Below are 11552 nucleotides of genomic sequence, written 5' to 3' on the forward strand. Positions count from 1 at the left end.
CAGGGAAAAATCTCCATCTTTTGGTATCAGTTGAGACCTGATTTGTGACTCAGTATGTGATCTATTCTGGAGAAAGTTCCACGTGCACTCGAGAAGAAGGGGTATTCTGTTGTTTTAGGATGGAATGTTCTGTATACATCTACGAAGTCCATCTGGTCCAATGTGTCATTCAAAGCTCTTGTTTCTTTGTTGATCTTTTGCTTAGATGATCTGTCTATTGCTGTGAGTGGAGTTTTGAAGTCTCCTACTATTAATGTATTATCAATATATTTCTTTTTTTGGTTGTTAGTTGGCTTATGTAATTGGCTGCTCCCATGTTGGAGGCATAGATATTTACAATTGTTAGATTTTCTTGTTGGGTAGACCCTTTAATTATGATATAGTGTCCCTCTACATCTCTTACTACAGTATTTGGTTTAAAATCTAATTTGTCTGATATGAGGATTGCTACCCTAGCTTTCTTTTGAGGTTGTTGGCATGGTAAATTGTTCTCCATCTCCTCACTTTCAATCTGGAGGTGTCTCTAGGTTCAAAATGAGTCTCTTGTAGACAGCATAGGGATGGTTTCTGGGTTTTTTTGTGTTTTTTTTGTTTTTTAATCAAATCTGTAACCCTGTTTCTTTTGATGGTAGCATTCAGTCCATTCACGTTGAGAGTAACTATTGAAAGATATGAATTTAGTGCCATTTATTGCCCGTGAAGTACCTGTTTCTATAGATTTTCTCTGTTAATTTCTGGTCTATATTATTCTTGGGGTCTTTCTTCATTTATAGAATTCCCCTTAATATTTCTTGCAGGGCTGGCTTGGTGGTCACATATTCTTTAGTTTCTGCATGTCCTGGAAGCTCTTTATCTCTCCATCCATTCTGAACGACAGCCTACCTGGGTAAAGTATTCTTGGTTGCACATTCTTCTCATTTAGTACCCTGAATATGTCTTGTCAGCCCCTTCTGGCTTTCCAGGTCTCTGTGGATAGGTCTGATGTTATTATGATGTTCCTCCCTCCATAGATAAGAAATCTCTTCCCCCTAGCTGCTCTCAATATAGCTTCTTTGGCTCTAAGATTTGTAAGCTTCACTATTCTATGGCAGGGCATTGATGTCTTTTCATTGATTTTGGGAGGGGTCCTCTCACTCTTGGACATGAATGCTTGTTTCCTTCCCCAGATTATGGAAGTTCTCAGGTATGATTTGCTCAAATATACTGTCTAGCCCTCTCTGTCTCCCCACCTCCTCAGGAATCCCAATAATTCTGACACTGGATCATTTCATGGCATCAGTGATTTCTCTAAGTCCATTTTCATGGTCTACTAGCTGTCTCTTCTTGTCTTCCTCAGCTTCCTTCCTTTCTTTCAGCTTATCCTCTAGATCAGTAATTCGTTCTTCTACTTAATTTATCCTGGCTGTGAGAGTATCTAGTTTGGACTGCATATCATTTGTAGCATTTTTAAGTTTGCCCTGACTTGATCTCATTTCTGCCCTTAGAGATTGTATATTGTCACTAATGCTTTTTTCAAGCCTACCTATTGACTTCATCCTGAATTTTATCTCTGACATCTTGCTTATATCCATATCCATTAGTTTTTTGGCAGGGGACATTGTCTCAGGTTCTTTTATTTTTTGGGAGTTCCTCCTCCTAGTCATTCTGTCAGGGGATGGGAGAGCGAATAAACAGAGTCCAAAATATCAACCACAACCCAAGCAAAATGCATTCTAAAAACAATCTGAAGTGGTTGAAAGCTACCACAGATATGCAACCAAAGCCAAGATGATCCAAAACAATAAAAAAAGGGGGGGATTATAATCTCTCAGTGTGGACAAAGCAGGGTGATCTGCCTGCTCCTGACTGATTTTTGCTGTCTTTATATATATATATATATATCCCAAAATTCCAAAGAAATCAGAATATATATTCATATATACCAAGATAAAATTGAATACAGTGAAAAATGAGTCAATATGGGGCATAAATCTATAAAACGTAGTTGCAAATATAAAGGTTAAAAAGTGACTTAAAAACATAGGTTGGGAAATAAGAATCTATTTGAAACGGGAACAGGATAAGGAAAAAAAGGGAAAAAAAAGAAAGAATAAGAAAAGAAACAAAAAAGAAATGTAAAATTTTAGCCTGAAATATAAACGAATTGTGAGGGAACAGCTGGAGCTCCCTATATTATTTTCCCCCGGTGCTGGAGTTTTACAGTCCTGTGGGAAATAAACTTGTCATTCATATGTTCTTACAGTCTGTTTTCTTGGGGTGGGGCCTGCTGCTCAGCTTCTCAGGTGTCTTTGCTTGGGTGGAATTGCCCCACCCCTTATCGGGGGGGATGGGTTTAATGTGAGGATTCGACTGTTTGGAGTAGAAAGAGGATGCACCCATGACTGGGCAACAGCTCTCAGGGTGGTGTGACCCTTCTGCCAGGGCCTGAGTCTCACTCGGAAAATGCTTTCAGACTCACTTGCAGTGCGCTCACGCATGCACACAGCAAAATGCTTCCACCCTCAGGAACAGCTATTTTAGCTGAAGCCCGGATTCTCAGCAGAGTTGTTCCTTCAAGTTAGGGGGTTGCCTTTAGGCCTGCTTGCACACATGGGGCAACAGTATTAGCCTCGCAAACAAGAGGTGAGTTGAGAGCTGCCTTCTGCTCCAGCCTGTTTCTCCCTCAATTTTACATATGGAACCCGCTCCCCAGGCTCTCAGCCACAGTACACCGTAAACTGCTTCCTCCCACAGACCGGTCGGTGGTAGCTAAATCACGGTTTCTCTACAGTGTTGTTCCTTCGAGGGAGGTGCCTGGAAATTAGGCCTCCATGCAAACATGCAGGAGGAGTGCTAGCTTCATGAAATTGGAGCTGATTCGAGAGCTGCCTTCTGAACGAAGCTGTTTCTCTCTCGGAGTGAATTATGGGACCATTTACAGGGCTCTCACGCACACACACTGAAAATATTTCCACCCACCCGAACAACGGCGCTAGCTAAAGCACGGTCCCTCTACAGTGTTGTTTCTTCGAGTTAGAATGCTAGCGATGAGACTTCCATGCAAAAGTGGGACCACAGTGCTAGCTTCAGGAAAGAAGTGGGCAGTCATGTTCTGCCTTCTGCCGGGGCCTGAGTCTCACACGGAAAATGGTTTTGGACTCACTTGCAGTGCACTCACGCATGCACACAGCAAAATGCTTCCAGCCTCAGGCATGGCTATTTTAGCCTAAGCAGGAATTCTCTACAGACTTGTTCCTTTGAGTTCGGTGGTTGGCTTTAGGCCTGCCTGCAGGCACACACGGGGGAACAGTATTAGCCTCATAAACAAGAGGTGAGTTGAGAGCAGCCTTTGGCTCCGGCCTATTTCTCCCTCGATTTTACGTATGGAACCCGTCCCCAGGATCTCACCCACAGTACAACCTAAACTGCTTCCTCCCACAGAGAGGTCGATGGTAGCTAAAGCACGCATTCTCTACAGTGTTGTTTCTTCGAGTTAGAACGCTAGGATTAGACTTCCATGCAAAAGTGGGGCTGCAGTGCTAGCTTCATGAAACACGTGGAGTCGTGTTTTCTCTTCTGCCGGGGCCCGAGTCTCACTCAGAAAATGGCTTCGGACTCACTTGTAGTGCTCTCACGCATGCACACAGCAAAATGCTTCCACCCTCAGGAACGGCTTTTTTAGCTGAAGCACGGATTCTCAGCAGAGTTGTTCCTTCGAGTTAGGGGGTTGCCTTTAGGCCTGCATGCACACACGGGGCAACAGTACTAACCTCGTAAACAAGAGGTGAGTTGAGAGCTGCCCTCAGCTCCGGCCTGTTTCTCCCTCGATTTTACATATGGAACCCATCTTCTTACATCTCAGGTTGAATTTATGTTCAGAATGTTTTGACAGATATCCAGCTAAATTCAAGGTACCAGTTGAAACAAGGTCCCCTACTCTGCTGCCATCTTAGATGCTAGTTGTATGACTTAGGGCAGTTTACTTAACCTTTGTGAACTTCTATTCCTTTCTCTTCAAAATAAGGTTTAGTGTTTAGTTCAAAATCATTTGCTATGCATTTTATGTACACCTGTTATGCTATGCAGGCATAGAACCAGATGCTGCAGATGTGAGGAGTAACACTGATTCCTTTTTAACACAGAGCTTGTGGTTTAGTGGGAGAAACAGGCATGCAGACAAGTAAAGTCTTTAGAATACAATAAGCGAGTTTCACTCAACAATAGGTATAGAACTGACAGTTAACTATTGTGTTTCCTGCTAGGCACTTCCAATATATGGTTTGCCTTTGTGGTACAAACTAATGGGACATACAAATTTTAAAAACTCAATTCTAATGTAGGGTGATTAGTGATTGAGGAAGTACATGATACCAAGGAGCACAGAATCAAGGTACTTAACCCAGACTAAGAAAAGAAAGAAGACAAAGAAAACTTCCTAGAAGGAAAAAATCTGATCTGAGACCCAAAGGAAGAAAATTTGAAGATAGTTTGACAAAAAGTAATGAATGTCAATGGCAAAACAAAATAGAGATGTAAACAACTAGAGAAAGATCATAGCAAATTGCAGGAATTTAAAAAGAAAATGTGAAATAAAAGAGGGGTGTCTGCGTGGCTCAGTTGGTTAATTATCTGACTCTTGATTTCAGCTCAGGTCATGATCTCAGGGTTATGAGATCTGGCTCCACATCAGGCTCCACACTGGGTGTTGAGCCTGCTTAAGATTCTCTCTCTCCCGGGGCGCCTGGGTGGCTCAGTTGGTTAAGTGACTGCCTTTGGCTCAGGTCACGATCCTGGAGTCCCAGGATCGAGTCCCGCATCGGACTCCCTGCTCAGCAGGGAGTCTGCTTCTCCCTCTGACCCTCCTCCCTCTCATGCTCTCTGTCTCTCATTCTCTCTCTCGCAAATAAATAAATAAAATCTTAAAAAAAAAAAATTCTCTCTCTCCCTCTACCCCTTCCCCATCTCCCACTCTTAGGAAAAAAAAAAGTGTGACTTCATTGTAAGTGAGAGACATGAATAGAAACAAAGAGACCCATTGGGAGATGATGGTAACCTGAAAAAGAGACATTACAATGAAAACATAAAGTTGACAAATTAGAAAGATTAGAAATAAAAACTGCTACTACTCTTAGGCTGAGGAGACAAAAAAAAGGAATTGGAGACTTATCTCAGTGGTCAGAATCACCTGACAGAAACTGGAACATTAACAAGCACTTTCAGTGGGAGCCAGAGTCATGAAGAGCTCCTGCCAGAGATACCACCAAAGGAGATAAGAGGCAGAGAAATATTCTGGCTTCTCCATTCTTCTCACTATCCAAACTCCTATCAGTACCTACAATTAGATGAGTCCACCAGGAAGCCAGCTGATGGGAGCCTGAGAAATACAGCACAGTGGAGTCAACCCCTTGGCAAACACAGCAAAGCAAGCAAATGTCAGAGGAATGAATCAAATAGTAAATAGGTCCAAGATTGGCACACAGTCCTAATACTGTATTACTATCTTAGCTGCATGTAAGAGAAGTACAGGGGAAAAGAGAGAAGGAAAAAGAAGACATCCCCAAAAGAAGAAACACATAAGGAAGAAGTGAGTGTTCAATTTCTTCACTTTTCAGAATAGAAGAGGCCTAAGTGTACCCACACATACACTGAAATCTTTCTTTCTGTACCCAATCAGTCAAGAATATGATATATCCTATCAAAATGTGTGGCTTACCACAGCAGTGATTTACAAACAAAGATTTTTATTTATTTATTTTTTAATTTATTTGAGAGAGAGAATGAGCAGGGAGAGCAGCAGAGGGAGAGGGAGAAGCAGGGAGCCTGATGCAGGGCTCAATCCCAGGACACTGGGATCATGACCTGAGGTGAAGGCAGATGCCCAATCAACTGATCCACCCAGGCACCCCTCAAAGTGGAATTGTTAAATCCAGCTATATGTTTATTAACAAGAGATAAACTCCAAATATAAGTTGCAAAATATAGAAAAAAATAAACAGGGAAAGTTTATTTGAAAATGAAAATAAATAGAGCAATATTAATATCAGACAAAAAAGATCTTAAGGAGAAACTATCAGATATAGGGTAGAAGCTGACACTGATACTAGGGGACCTGAAATGCTCTCATTATTCTCTGGATAGGATGGGGGCTTAAAGGAAGCCAGAATAATACATGGAATTCTGGCCAAGTCCATCTGACAATGGGTCCAAATGTTCCATGGAGCTACCACGTGACCACATTTACCCAGTCCCTGGGTAAAAACTAGGTTGGAATACTCAACATCTGACAGAGACCTTATATGGTATCCCATTTCAATAAAAATGCAATACAGGAACTGGTGGTCTTTTTGAATATTGGAGGCCATATTATATATAACACTTTGAAATACTGTCTTTACCCATTTATAAAGAGATTCAAAAGGCACAGTTTTTAAAACGTTTTTATTTTAATTACAGTTAGTTAACATACAGTGTTATATTAGTTTCAGGTGTATAATGTAGTGATTCAACACTTCCATACATTACCTGGTGCTCATCAAAAGTGCACTCCTTAATCCCCATCACTTATTTAACCCATCTCCCCACCCAATTCCATTCTGGTAACTATCAGTTTGTTCTCTGTAGTCAAGACTCTGTTTTTTGGTTTGCCTCTCTCTTTTTTTGTCCCTTTGCTCATTTATTTTGTTTCTTACATTCCACATATGAGTGAAATATATGCTATTTGTCTTTCTCTGACTGACTTATTTAACTTGGCATAATACTTTCTTAGCTCCATCCATGTCATTACAAATGGCAAGATTTAATTCTTTTTTATGACTGAGTATATGTACATGCCACATCTTCTTTACATATTCTTTATCCATTCATCTATCAGTGGACACCTGGGCTATTTCTATGATTTGGATTTTGTAGATAATGCTGTTATAAACAGCCGGGTGCATGTCCCCCTTTGAACTAGTATTTTTGTATTTTGGGGGTAAATACCTAGTAGTACAATTGTTGGATCATAAGGTAGTTTTATTAACTTTTTGAGGAAACTCTATTTCCAGAGTGGCTGCACCAGTTTGCACTCCCCGCAGCAGTGCAAGAGGGTTCCCCTTTCTCCACATCTTTGAAAACATCTGTTGTTTCTTGTGTTGTTGATTTTAGCCATTCTGACAGGTAAGAGGTGGTAGATATAGTAGTTTTGATTTGCATTTCCCTGATGATCAGTGATGTTGAGCATCTTTTCCTGTGCCAGCTGTCTGTATGTCTTCTTTGGAAAAATGTCTATTCGTGTCTTCTGCCCATATTATAATTGGATCATTCATTTTTTGGGTGTTGAGTTTTATAAGTTCTTTATATATTTTGGATACTAACCCTTTATTGGAGATGCCATTTGCAAATATCTTCTCCCATTCAGTAGGTTGCTTTTTAGTTTTGGTGATTATTTCCTTCTCTGTGCAGAAGCTTTTTATTTGTTAGTTTGTTTATTTATTTATATCATTTTTTAAAGAGGGTAGAGAGATGGGGGAAGGGTAGAGGGAGAGGGAGAGAGAGAATCTTAAGGAGGGCTCAATCTCACAACCCTGAGATCATGACCTGAGCTAAAATCAAGAGTTGGACACTTAATCCACAGAGCCACACAGGCATCCCAATCTTTTTATTTTGATGCAGTCCCAATAGTTTATTTTTTATTTTGTTTTCCTTGTCTCAAGATACATATCTAGAAGGAAGTTTCTACAGCCAATGTCAAAGAGGTTACTGCCTGTGTTCTCTTCTAGGATTTTTATGTTTTAGGTTTCATATTAGGTCTTTCATCCATTTTGAATTTCATTTTGTGTATGGTGTAAGAAAGTGGTCCAGCTCCATTCTTTTTCATGTAGCTGTCTAGTTTTCCCAACACCATTTGTAGAAGAGACTGCCCTTAGCCCATTGCATATTCTTTCCTGCTTTTTTGAAGATTAATTGACCATATAGATGTAGGTTTGTTTCTGGGTTTTCTATTGTGTTCCTTTATCTATGTTTCTATTTTTGTGCCAGTACTATACTGTTTTGATCACTTTGTAATATAACTTGATGTCCAGAATTGTGATGCCTCCAGCTTTGCTTTTCTTTTTCAAGATTGCTTTGGCTATTTGGAGTCTTTTGTGGTTCCATACAAACTTTAGGATTGTTTGTTCTAGATCTGTGGAAATTGCCAGTGTATTCTGATAGGGAATCCAAATGTGTAGATTGCTTTGGGCAGTATAGACATTTTAACAATATTTGTTCTTGGCTTGGAATGTCTTTCCATTTCTTTGTGTCATCTTCAATTTCTTTCACAAATGTTTTATAGTTTTTAGAGTAGAGGCCTTTCACCTCTTTGATTAGGTTTATTTTTAGGTAACTTATGGGTTTTGGTGCAATTACAAATGGTGTTGATTCCTTAATTTCTCTTTCTGCTGCTTCATTATTGGTGTATATAAATGCAACAGATTTCTGTATGTTGATTTAGTATACTGCAACTTTACTGAATTCATGTATTAGTTGTAGCAGTTTTTCAGTGGAATCTTTCAGGTTTTCTATATATAGTATCATGTCATCTGCAAATAGTGAAAGTTTGACTTCTTCCTTGCTGATTGGGATGTATTTTATTTCTTTTTGTTGTCTGATTGCTGAGGCTAGGGCTTCCAGTACTATGTTAAATAACAGTGGTGAGAGTGGACATCCCTGTCTTGTTCTTGACCATGGAGAAAAAAAACCCTCAGTTTTTCACATTGAGGATGATGTTAGTTGTGGGTTTTTCATATATGGCCTTTATGATGTTGAGGTATATTTGTTCAAAACCTACTTTGTTGAGGGTTTTTATCATGAATGGACGTTGTACTTTGCCAAGTGCTTTTTCTGCATCTATTGAAATGATCATATGGTTCTTATCCTTTCTTTTATTAATGTGATGTATCACATTGATTGGTTTGTGAATATTGAACCACGCTTGCAACCCAGGAATAAATCCCACTTGGTCATGGTGTACAATTTTTTAAAATTTATTGTTGGATTCGTTTTAATAGTATTTTATTGAGAATTTTTGCATCTGTTTTTCTCAGGGGTATTGGTCTTTAGTTGTCTTTTTTTAGTGGTGTCTTTATTTGGTTTTGGGATCAGGATAATGCTGGCTTCATAGAATGATTTTGGAAGTTTTCCTTCCTTTTCTATTTCTTGGACTAGTTTGAGTAAAATAGGTATTAATTCTTCTTAACTACCCTACTATCCAGATTTGCACTGCTAGATATTTACCCAAAGAATACAAAAATACTATTTCAATAGGATAGGTACACCCCAATGTTTATAGTAGCATTATCTACAACAGCCAAATCATGGAAAAAGCCCTGTGTCCATGTACTGATGAATGTATAAAGAAGATGTGATATCTAGGGACACCTGGGTGGCTCAGGCAGTTAAGTGTCTGCCTTCAGGTTAGGTCATGATCCCCAGTGTCCTGGGATTGAGTCCCATATTGGGCTCCTTGCTCAACAGGGAGCCTGCTTCTCCCTCTGCCTGCTGCTCCCTCTGCTTGTGCCCTTTCTCTCTGATAAATGAATAAATAAAATCTTTTTTTTAAAAGAAGAAGATGTGTTATTTATATGTATATGTATATGTATATGTATATGTATATGTATATGTATGTGTATATGCAGACATAATGGAATGTTACTGAGCCATAAGAAAGAATTAAATATTGCCTTTTGGAAGAACATGGATGAAGCTAGAGAGTATTGTGCTAAGTGAAATAAGTCAGAGAAAGACAAATACCACATTATTTCACACATATGTGGAATTTAAGAAAAAAAAAAAAAGCAAAGGGACAAAAAAAGAGAGGCAAACCAAGAAACTGACTCTTAACTATAGAGAACAAACTGATGGTTACTAGAATAGAGGTGGGTGTGGGGGGGATGTGTTAAATAGGTGAGGGGGATTAAGGAATACACTTGTTGTCATGAGTACTAGATGTTGTATGGATGTTTTAATCAGTATATAGTACCCCTGAAACTAATATTACACTGTATATTAACTAACTGGAATTGAAATAAAAACGTAAAAAACATAAGCTATTATTTTCACTTTACAAAGGAAACAAAGACAGAAAAATGTTATATAATTGTTGAAGTTCATAATTCTAGTAAATGGTTAAACTAGGATTTGAACCAGGCAATTGGATTTAGAACCCATGCTCTTAATCAGTACACTGTATTTCCTTTATCTGTACTAATGGAATGCAATTTGCAGAACAATATATACAATATGATTCCATCATGTATTGAGTGTGTACTATGTGTCAATTTTCTAATACTTCACATACACTAATTTAACCAACATAGCATCTCTATAAAACAGATATTGTAATTTCTATTTCACCTATGATAAAACAGAGGCACAGAGAAGTTAGGTATGATGTTCTATATTACACAGTTGTAAGTAGTATAGTCTGAGTTTGAACCCAGGCAGTCTTGCTTCAAAGCATGTTTACTTGTGCTCACTTCAACAGCACATACACTAAAATTGGAACAATACAGAGAAGATTACCATGGCCCCTGTGCAAGGATGACATGCAAATTCATGAAGCATTCCATATTTTTTTAAAAGCAGCCTTTGTACTTAACTTCCTATTATAAGTGACTTCTTCTCTTATAACTGACTTAATAAATGTCATCATGTTTGTGAAAAAATGATACAGATCAAAATGTTAATAGCAGTTTCCTCTGGGAGGAAGCTTGCAGAGAGAAGGTGAAGATGTAATTTTACTTTTTACTCTCTGTAATTGTATATGGTCTGACTTCTACAATGTTCATGAATTCATGTATTATTTGCATGATCAAAAAATAAATAAGTCATGCATATTGTTAGAGCTTGGAGTTGAGGCCACTAGCTGGCTGATGAACTCAAAAGTGTACATAGTATGCTACATGATGGGCAAGTCTTTCACTAACACAAGGGTCTCTGGCCCAATGAATGGAGTTTGATAGTAATTCTTGCTGCAAGTAAAAAGATAAAAATAAAATTAAATAAATAAAAAAATAAGTCACACACATAAAAGGACAAGAAAAAACTCACTACCTTCTTTAGAATATATATTTTTTCCAAACTTTTAAGTGTCTGGTCCATTCTTTAGAATAATTTTGAACTCAGATACAAACTGCCAAAGTAGACTTGGAAGCATAAACAAAAATCTACATAGTTGATACTTTCAGCTATGATTATCAGTAGAGTTCTTGTTTTACAAATAATTACTTCAAAATAATTATCACAAACATCCCATATAATAGGTTAATTCAAATTCTGTATGTGATACTAACCAATTTCTTTTAGGTTGCCAAAGACATCCTCTTGTAACAAATAGTGCATCAATTTAGCTTGGCACCCAAAGTAACAGCTCACAGCAAATCGAGAAAATAAGTCACAATCTCACACCAGAAAGATAATGAAAACAACTGTAAAAAGTAGGTTTTCCACCACTGCTGCAACAAACGAATATTAAAAGAAAATGGAGATTGCAAATTGTTCCTAACCTAGACTCCTTCTTTGGTTATGTCCCATCTCCTTTGCCTCTCTCACTC

At 38.5% G+C, this 11552-nt stretch overlaps 2 non-coding genes across 2 annotated transcripts; both read left to right on the forward strand.

Annotated features, from left to right (window-relative positions):
• The first annotated feature begins 10467 nt into the window (after nt 1-10467).
• Nucleotides 10468-10574, forward strand: LOC123323447. Its single transcript, XR_006539392.1, has one exon. It is a non-coding gene; the product is annotated as a U6 spliceosomal RNA (small nuclear RNA).
• A 253-nt stretch (nt 10575-10827) lies between these two features.
• Nucleotides 10828-10978, forward strand: LOC123323514. Its single transcript, XR_006539450.1, has one exon. It is a non-coding gene; the product is annotated as a small nucleolar RNA SNORA62/SNORA6 family (small nucleolar RNA).
• Nucleotides 10979-11552: the final 574 nt, after the last annotated feature.

Source organism: Neomonachus schauinslandi, chromosome X (genome assembly GCF_002201575.2).
Source record: "Neomonachus schauinslandi chromosome X, ASM220157v2, whole genome shotgun sequence".
Lineage (NCBI taxonomy): Eukaryota > Metazoa > Chordata > Mammalia > Carnivora > Phocidae > Neomonachus > Neomonachus schauinslandi.